The sequence below is a fragment of the Toxotes jaculatrix genome, chromosome 2 (assembly GCF_017976425.1).
Source record: "Toxotes jaculatrix isolate fToxJac2 chromosome 2, fToxJac2.pri, whole genome shotgun sequence".
Lineage (NCBI taxonomy): Eukaryota > Metazoa > Chordata > Actinopteri > Toxotidae > Toxotes > Toxotes jaculatrix.
Window position 1 is genome coordinate 30,170,172 of NC_054395.1, and position 10,316 is coordinate 30,180,487.

Sequence of the window (10,316 nt, forward strand, 5' to 3'; positions counted from 1 at the left end):
ACTGTTACACTGGGTCACATGATCCTTCATCACCATCTACACACACACACACACACCGTCCTGCTGCCACTAACCAAACATGGATTCATCCGCCGCTGAAAATAGTCCCCAACAAAGTCACAGAAACCACAGCGAGCAGCTGTTTGATGTGTGTGAGGAACCAAAGGGCTCAGAGCTGAGAGCCAGAGGACAGAGGACGGATGGACGGACGGCAGAGGGTGGACACAAAAGTCATGCAATCATGCGACACCCGTCACGACTCGACACGACTCGACACGACGTGGAAACTACTGACTCTGCATCAGCTGAATGCTTCAACACGACTTTAACACGTAAATGACATGAACATGGAATAAGGTTTGGCTGCGTTTACACAACTACAGAGCAGAAGGTGTGTGAATATTAATGAGCACACTGTGTGTGTGTGTGTGTGTGTGTGTGTGTGTGTGTGTGTGTGTGTGTGTGTGTGTGTGTGTGTGTGTGTGTCTGAATGCTAACCACCGTTAATAGCAAACACACAGAACTTCATCACTAATTCATACAGCTGGATTACGTCAACGTCAACACACTCATGCACACACACACACACACACACACACACGTGCACACAGACACACACAAACACACAAACACACACACTCACACGCACACTCATCATCTATTTTTGTTTATTCCTCTTCTCCCTGTTATTCTATTGTTTTTCTGGTTTTCTGTCCTGAATTGCTGCGTCCACTCTCAGCTCTTTATTCTCTTCTATTTTACTCTTTTCTGTTCTACTCTTTTTTATTCTTCTTTTCTCTTCTACTCTTTTCTATTCTACTCTTCCTTTCTGCTTTCCTTGTGCTGCTGTTCTAATTCTTCCTTTCTTCCCTTTCCTTTTCTATTGTCATCCTTCTTTCTTCTTTCTTTCTTTCTGACTTTTCTCGATTTGTCTCTATTCCAAGTTTTCTACCCTGATTCTATTTTCTTCTCCTCTCTCCGAACTCTTCCCCCTCTCTCCACCCCTCCGTCCCGTCCCCTGCTCTCGTTCTCCACTGGACCACTCTCCCCTTCTCATTCTATTCTCAGCAGTAGCCGTGTATCTGGAGCAGTTTTCATCCTACTTACCACAGCTGATGATGATGAGGATGGCGATGGTGATGAAGGTGAGGAAGCAGAGGCAGGTTTGCCAGGTGGAAACAGGAAGGAGTGATGCAGGAATAATAATAAAAGAAGAAGAAGGAGGAGGGACAGTGTTGTTTTACTGTCTCAGATCTGTCCTGCACTGCTGCCGCGGCAACAACCACATCTCCTGTCATCCCTCCTCTCTCACTCTGTCTCACACACACACACACATGCTCGCTCACTCGCTCTCTCTCTCTCTCCGGCTCCACCTCTTCCCATTTGCTTGCTCAACCCTCCCCTCCTTCTCCCTTTTCTGACTCTCTCTCTCTCACTCTGTTCGTTGTCATTTCTCTCTCTCCTCTTGCTCTCTTCTTCGTCCCTCCTTTTTCTCTCTGTACACACACACACACACACACACACAACACACACACACACACACACACACTGCTCCACATTAAACAGACTGATGGGAGTTTCATTTTAGGAGAAGAGAGAGAGCGATAGAGAGACAGAGGGAAACGTGGAGAGAGCAGGAATCTTCACATGATAACGTTAATAAACGTGATTCAGAAAACGATCTTTGATGGACAGAGATCGTTCCTGTGAAGCAGCAGGTGAATAACGTGTCCTGTTTCTGGGACACTGTTCAGGAAAGTTTCAAGGAATCAAGACGGACTCGTCGCCTGTGAGTGTGTGACAGAGACGAGGGTCAGACTGTCCTGGCTGAGCAAATCGTCTCACGGTGAGACGTTCGACCAACACACGTTTCTCTCTGCCCGAGGGTGAGGGTGAGGGTGAGGGTGAGGGTGAGGGTGAGGGAGCCCCCCCCCCCCCCACTGAGAGACACTGTAAAATACTGTTTCCATGTGAAATGATTTATTTCTTCTCAAAAGATCAAGAAGAAAGAAAGAAATATATTTTTAAAACAACCTTATTTTGCATTCTACCGATTTTTTCCTGATAAAACTATCCGATTATTTTCATTTGAACTATTTTCTCATTAAAAGTTTTTTTCCCTGAAAGATGATGATTTTATCATAAAATGTTCTGTTTTAACTGACAGATGCATTTTATTCATGTCATTTTCAACATGGAGGAAGTTTTAATTTGAGTCTGAACACAAAAGTTCTGTGTGTGAAACTCACACTGTCAGAGGTCAGAGGTCAGAGGTCAGGTTTCATTTGTTCCTTCAGACACGTGAAAGAAACACAATCAGCTCAACCACTTAGTCAGACAAAACACACACACACACACACACACACACACACACACACACACACACACACACACACACACACACACACACACACACACACACACACACACACAGCAGTGTAACAACAGCTGAACAATTGATGTTTAATGTGAGTGGTGAAAATATTTTACTGTCAAGCTTCAGCTCTGGTTGGAGACACAGGGAGAAGACACTGAGGAGACACAGAGAGGAGACACTGAGAGGAGACACAGAGAGGAGACACTGAGGAGACACTGAGAGGAGACACTGAGAGGAGACACTGAGGAGACACTGAGAGGAGACACTGAGGAGACACTGAGAGGAGACACTGAGAGGAGACAGAGAGGAGACACTGAGGAGACACTGAGGAGACACTGAGAGGAGACACTGAGAGGAGACACAGAGGAGACACTGAGAGGAGACAGAGAGGAGACACGGACTCTACAAGATTTTTCTAAAACAAAATCTTAAACCTTTGTGGTTTTACTTTGAACCAAATGATTAATAAATAATGAATAAATGATGAATAAATGATTAATAAATGATCACATGATGTTTTGATCCCAGTCTCTTTATCAGATCAGTTTGAAAACAGTTTGAACACGAACCTGTTTGTGTTTTCACCTCAGTGAAGACATTTAGAAATAAAACCTGTTTAAAGATGTGTCAACTGTCTCTCTGTCTGTCTCTCTGTCTCTGTCTCTCTGTCTCTGTGTCTCTGTCTCTCTGTCTCTGTCTCTGTCTCTCTGTCTCTGTCTCTCTGTCTCTGTGTCTCTGTCTCTCTGTCTCTCAATGTATTTTCTTGTCTTGTGCTGAAGACTGAGCTGTAATTGTGTTAACTCATTTATACGGTATTGGGAATACGGGAAACACCAACACACACACACACACACACACACACACACACACACACACACACACACACACACACACACACACACACACACACACACACACACACACACACAGAGCAAAGGAAAAAAGTCTCCCCATTCCTCCTGCATTCCCCCAGGTAACACACACACCACAGTCACACACACACACACACACACAGACACAGACACACACACACAGACACACACACTAGAGGTTTCCATTAATATCAGATTAGTTTGAGTTTCCGTGTGTTTCTCATGACCAAACAGGTGAAACGCAATAAAGTCCCTCACTGAGGAACCCCCCCACCCCCCCACCCCAAATTACCCCCGATGGTCAGACCGTGTGTGTGTGTGTGTGTGTGTGACTGTGTGTGTGTGTGTGTGACTGTGTGTGTGTGTGTGTGTGTGACTGTGTGTGTGTGTGTGTCTGTGTGTGACTGTGTGTGTGTGTGAACAGGGGAGGAATCAGAGGCAAAGTGCTTTGGATAAAAGACGTACTGTAGAAACAACCATTTACCAAAATACAAGTCAGAACAGGAAGAATAGAACAGAATAGAATAGAATAGAATAGAATAGAACAGAATAGAGTAGAATAGGTCTTTCCATCCATGATGTTTCAGGAGGAAAGAAGAGAAGTAAAAGAAGAAGAAGAAGAAGTGGAGGGAGGGTCAGAGGAAAGGCTTTTTGTGGGTGTATTGATCGTAAGAAGAGACACACTGACTGTGTGTGTGTGTGAGTGTGTGTGTGTGTGTGTGAGGGTGTGTGAGACCTCATTAATAATTCAGAGCGGCCCAGTGCAGTCTGGGAGGAAGGAGGGAAGGACAGAAAATGAAAAACAGGAGGAATCCAGAGAAAGAAGAAGGGAGGAGAGACGAACACACACACATGAACGACGATATTCCCCCGAGTGTGTGTGTGTGTGTGTGTGTGTGTGTGTGAGTGTGTGAGTGTGTGTGTGAGTGTGTGTGTGTGTGTGTGAGTGTGTGAGTGTGTGTGTGTGTGTGTGAGTGTGTGAGTGTGTGTGTGAGTGTGTAGTGTCTATATATAGACAGCAGTGGAGTGGACTGACATTTCCCAGACAAACAGGGAACTCCCAGACGTCCTCAGAGTTCACTGAGCGGAGACCAGAGTCAGACCGAGTCTGCAGGATTCAGGACCTGGTAACTGACCCGTCAAACTAACCTGACCGTGGGTTAACTGCTGGTTAACCATCAACTACTCATCACGTTTCAAAACGTTTCTCACAAACTTACAGTTTGATTTCTTCATTCACATTTTCTTTTGTCCATTTTCTGTAAATTCAGTTTGTAAATTTCGATGGAAACTTTCCGAGTGAACGAAGCTGCTGTTTATTTTTTGTTTCCATCTCAGACGCTTTTTACAAAACTGAAGCAGAACAGCTGCCGTGAAGCTGATGGGAGCTCTGACGGATAGATGGCTGAGCTGGTCCCATCCCTGCAGGGACATCAGCCCTCTGTCCCTCCTCTCTGGCATCCTTCACCTCCTTCACCTCCACCCTGCTCTGAACCCCCCCCCCCCCCCCCCCCCCCCAGTCAGACATCTCAGTCCCTTCCTATCAGCTGCTGCCGTCATCCCACCATCACTGTCCCTCCTGAATCAGTGAATCGGTCCCTGAATGTTCCTAAACAAGACGTCCAGGACGTCCCGGCTCTGTGGAACAGCAAACCTGTGCAGCTCCACTCTTATTCCCCAGAGAACCAGAGCCGTGACCTCGTCACTGACTCTGAGACTCTGGTGTTTGGATCCTCACAGCAGCAGGTTTTAACGCCGTCAGATAGAAGACGAACATTTGGCTTTTTCATCAAACCACCTGCGAGTCACTACCCGTCATCAGTCACAAGTTTAAAACTCATCTCATCAACAAACACTTCACCGCTTCGCTCCGTCATCCCTGTTCAATCGCAATCTCTAATATCGTCCTCGTCCTCCCCGTCCAATAGTCTGGTCTGGAGCCTCCAGAGTGAAAAACTAATAACGTCCCAGACTGTGCTGAAGTATATAAAGTAATGATGATGTATGAAGTGAAGCTTATTTTACTCTGGACATTAAAAAGCAGCAGTGAGTATGAAAAGCATCATCCTGTGTCCAGCCCACAGGACAAACACCGACCGGTCAGACGGGAGACAGGACAATCAGAGCGTAGCTTTTGGACAGAGGTCTCTGCTGTGGACCTGGACCCATAAACGCTGAACACTGGTTTTAACGTAACGTGTATCCAGCAGTAAAGGGTTTGTTTCATGTCTCATTTATAAGTTCGCTCCTGATAAATGTTTGATGCCGAGGTGTAAATAGTTCTGCAGAGGTTAGCCTGGATTAGCTTAGCGGTGCCCGACCACACCTGAGTGCCAGGTGCTGCTTCACATTCAGAGGAACCGGATCAGAGGACCAACACCTACCTGTGTCCAAAGGTCGGTTCAGTGTCCTGCTTTTCCTCTGATCCTGCAGACACGTCAGAGTGAACCTGGTTAATGTGTCTCTGTGTCTCTGTGCGTTCGAACTCTCTGTCCTGTCTGAGGACGGTTTCAGTCTCAAAGATCTGAGAAAAGAAACAAGGAAAACATCCAGTGAAAAACTAAAAACCAAATATTTGCTTCTCTGAAGTCGAACTGATGCGTCACATACAGGACACAGGACACAGTGAGACGATCACGTGATATTTACAGATCAACTCACGCTGCTTCCTCAACCGACCACAAACTTTAGTTTCTTACAAATGATTTCAGGGATCTGAAAGGATTCTGATCAGACGCTGGATCCTGAACTACACATTTACATTTTCATCTGCTACTTGTGAGAACAAGATAAAAAAATATATGAACTCTCTGAGCTTCAGGGTCTCTGTAGGATCAGATCCAACACTGAACCCAGCACTCCATCCACGATGAAGCTCTGTGAGGTGGAGCTCAGGATACGACAGAGAGAAGCTGCAGGACGACAGAATGAACTGTGCTGCAGAGAGACGGAGAGACGGAGGACGAACAGCTTCAGTGTTCCCCGATAACATCGAGACCCGATACCCATCTACTGCTCACTCTCTCTCCCTCTCTCTCTCTGTCTGCCTGTGTCTCTCTCTCAGAAGCAGAGGATGTTCGCTGAGGGTGGCGCAGTGACCCAGAGTTTATAATTTAACACTCATGCATGATGGATGAGACACTCACACAGAATGAGCCAAACTCAGACACAAAGTTCTGCATTTAAAAGCTGAAAGAGGGAGTGGAGACGGAAGATATGGATTGATAGAGAGAGAGAGAGAGAGAGAGAGAGAGAGAGAGAGAGAGAGAGAGAATATATTGACTGAGAGAAGCAGAAAAACACAGTAAGTGGAAACAGGGGAGGAGGAAGAGGAGTTTTACTATGTGTAGGTCTATATTTATGCATTTAAAAGGAGGAGGGAGTGAAGGAGAGGGGGAGGCAGGGAGGAGGGGAGGAAAGAGGGAGCAAGGAAGAGGAAGATGTAGGATGGAGGAACCAAGAGAGATGCACACAATGAAGTGGAAAGAGGGAGACAGATGGAGAAAGGCAAGAGGAAGTGAAAAGGAAGAGGAATGAAAGGTTTGGATCGATAGAAGGAAGGAGAGAGTGAGGGAGAGGAGGAGGAGAGGAGGAAGAGAGGAGAAGTGGATAAACAAGAGGAAGTGAAGAGGAAAGAGGAAGAAGGAGGAGGAGGAGGAAGAAGGAGGAGGAGTCCTCCGAGGCTGACACTGTGTGAAAACAGAAGCTGCTAAAATTCAACTGCTGGAAGTCTCCACCCCTCTGGGACAGTCTGACTGCAGACAGCAAACACACCCTGAGAGCAGGAAACATAAACCCCGTCAGTGCAGAGTGGAGGAGGAGTAAAAAGGAGGAGAGTGCAGAGGAGGAGTGAGGAGGAGGAGGAGGAGGAGTGATTTCATCCTCTTCTCCACACACTGACAAACAGATGCTGCTGAGGAGCAGTGCGAGGTCGTCAGGTCACAGAGTCACTGAACGTCTCTGTTTATACAAAATTCTCTCGTTCCCCGACTCTTCCTCTAAATATCACGCCGTGCGGAGCTGAGAGCCGAGAACCCGACTGGATGATCCAACGACTGTCAGGAGACGGGATCCGAGGTCCTCAGGCCTGAGAACGGCCCCGAGAGCTCTACTCTGAGCTAAATGCTAACATAGATAGCACGCTGCTGCTAAGGACCAGATCCTGGTCTGTCAGACCCAGCTGATGAGCCAGACCAGGACACAGGACACAGGACACAGGACACAGGACACAGGACTCAGACACACAGACCAGGACACAGACACACAGACCAGGACACAGGACACAGGACGCAGACACACAGACCAGGACTCAGACACACAGACCAGGACACAGGACACAGGACGCAGACACACAGACCAGGACTCAGACACACAGACCAGGACACAGGACTCAGGACTCAGACACACAGACCAGAGACACTGATGAAAAGTTCCAACACTTCACCTTTATTTAAAGGTAACGCAGGAAAGAGCGGGAGAGGACTGAGGTGAGGGTGAAGGTCAGGCAGCTGTCTGTGTCCACAGCGTCCACAGCGTCCACAGTCCCTGTGTGAACATTCAAACACACTCTCACAGACGGCAGCAAATGTGGAACCAGGTCTGAACCATCAAACATCAGGACGGACGGAGCGTCCTCACTGTGAAGGTCCACAGAGCGGGGACACGCCTGACACATCATATCTGTACATGATCACACAGTCCAGCAGACACACGTCCTCACAGGCATACTGACACGCAACTGTGTGCCTGAACACACACACACACACAGAAGGTCAGCGGGTGGTCGGGTTACATTAGACTGAAAGAGTTGGCTTCTACTTCTCACGCAATCCTGCCTCACACACACACACACACACACACACACACACACACACACGCACACACACACACACACACACACACACACACACCTTGACATGCTTGTTCTATAATTAAACTGCCGTCCTCAGGATCAGACTGCAGTTGCATGAGACACAAAACGCCTTCCTTCCTGCCTGACCAGCTACTGTTACACACACACACACACACACACACACACACACAGTGTATGTGCAGTGTATCTGCTCATGTGACAGCGCTGAGGGAACATGTGAGGCCCCTGAGTCCAGATCGTGAGGTCTGGATCTTCACAGTCTGAAGAATTCACCACATCTGTCACACTGAAAACACACAACACAACTCAACGCAACGCAACACACACAACGCAACACACACAACGCCACGCAACGCAACACACACAACACAACACACACAACGCCACGCAACGCAACACACACAACACAACACACACAACGCAACTCAACGCAACGCAACAGTGCAAACATCAACATGATCCAACACTGTGACACAGGTGAGAGCCGGATGTTGGTCGTGTATTAAATACTGAACTCTGTCCTCTGATTGGTCGAACCGCTGTGTGGTGAACAGCAGTACTGCAGCCAGGTGAGGGTGACAGGTGACGGGTGACGGGTGACAGGTGACAGGTGACAGGTGAGGCCTGTGAGTCTGTGGTTGATCTCTTTAAAGGTTTTCAGAATCTCCAGAGGACGAGGACTTCAGACAAAACTGGGACATGGACCACGAAGAAAAGAGACCGGGGTCCCTCAGGTAACATGAGTCAGGACTCAGTCATAACTGAGACAGATCTGAACCCACAGACATGAGACACGTTTTCAGATTCAGTGTGACTGACACTGTCTGAGGACATCAAAATCTCTGATGTCCACCAAACATAAATGTCCATAACCCACAAATCCCAGAGAATCTTTCTGGACAGAACAGGGACAGACAGAGACAAACAGAGACAGACTCCATATAAAAACACTAAGACGTGAAGAGAAGAAGCTGAGAGAATCAAAGAGAGACAGAGACTCAGAGAGACGGAGGTGGACGGTGGTTTCAGCTGCTCTGGGTCAGCGAGGGACGGTGAGACACACATCTGAACGTCTCGTTAATCAGCTGATTCACTGGAAAATTATTTCATGATGATTAAACTCAGTTCATTTCAAAATGAAAAAATCACGTTGCTACACCTCGTCCATTTCTCTTCAGGACAGGGAGAGGATACAGGGCCCGTCTGTCTGCTCCTGTCGTCCTCTCCGTCTGTCTCTCTGTGGAAACTTTGGGGGCCGGCTGAAACCCGATGCTGTCTGTGGTTCTGCCTGTCTGCCCTCCTGATCCTGTCTTTGTCACACTGTACTGTCACACACCACAGCCACATGATCACACGTGTGTGTGCTGAGTCTTAGCTGTCGCTTCACCTGTCCATCTGTCCTCCCTGCTCTGTCTACCTGTCCATCTGTCCTCCCTGCACTGTCTACCTGTCCATCCACCTGTTCAGGCTGCTGTCAGTCTGTTTGTTCCTGATGTAACCTGATCCCTGAGCCTCGCTGCCTCTCCGTCCATCTGTGGGACAAACGGTGAAGACAGTGGACTAAAGGGTGTGGTGTCCACACTGTCTCTGCTAACAAACACGTGTAGTGTGTTTTTGTGTTGCACAGCAGTCGTCCTGGACTCACTCATCGTTGAATGAGCTGTTGTCCGTCTCCTGTCCGAGCCTGAGGATCTGTCTGCGAGGCGTTCAGGGACAGCTTCATTATGTTCCCCTGTGTGTCCGTCAGTCCACCTGTCGTCCTTATCTACCTGTAGATGAGTCAGGGACTCGCTGAGCCGACAGACTGTCTCTGCGCTCTGTCGGGCCTGATGAGGACGAGTCCTGTCCACCAGCTGGAACGTTCAAGAACGAAGCGTCTGCTGTTCTGATGCAGGAGAGACGAGAAGAACGCGGCGTGACATCAGCTGCGGCCGACTGATGTCACCTCGGTCAGCGACTGGACAAAAGGACAAGATAAAACGCGTGTGACCGATCAGGATCTGAAGCCATTATATTGATCATCGATCGATCGTTTCTGTTTCAGTTAAAACCCTCAGACCCTCTTAGATCCTGGTCTCTGCTGGTTCCACTGTACGTTTTACAGTTTTGAATCAGGATCTTTGTGAAACCTGATCCAAGATTCTCTGAGAGACGAACATCATGTTTGTCTGAGTGAAGCAGCAGGAGGGAAAAC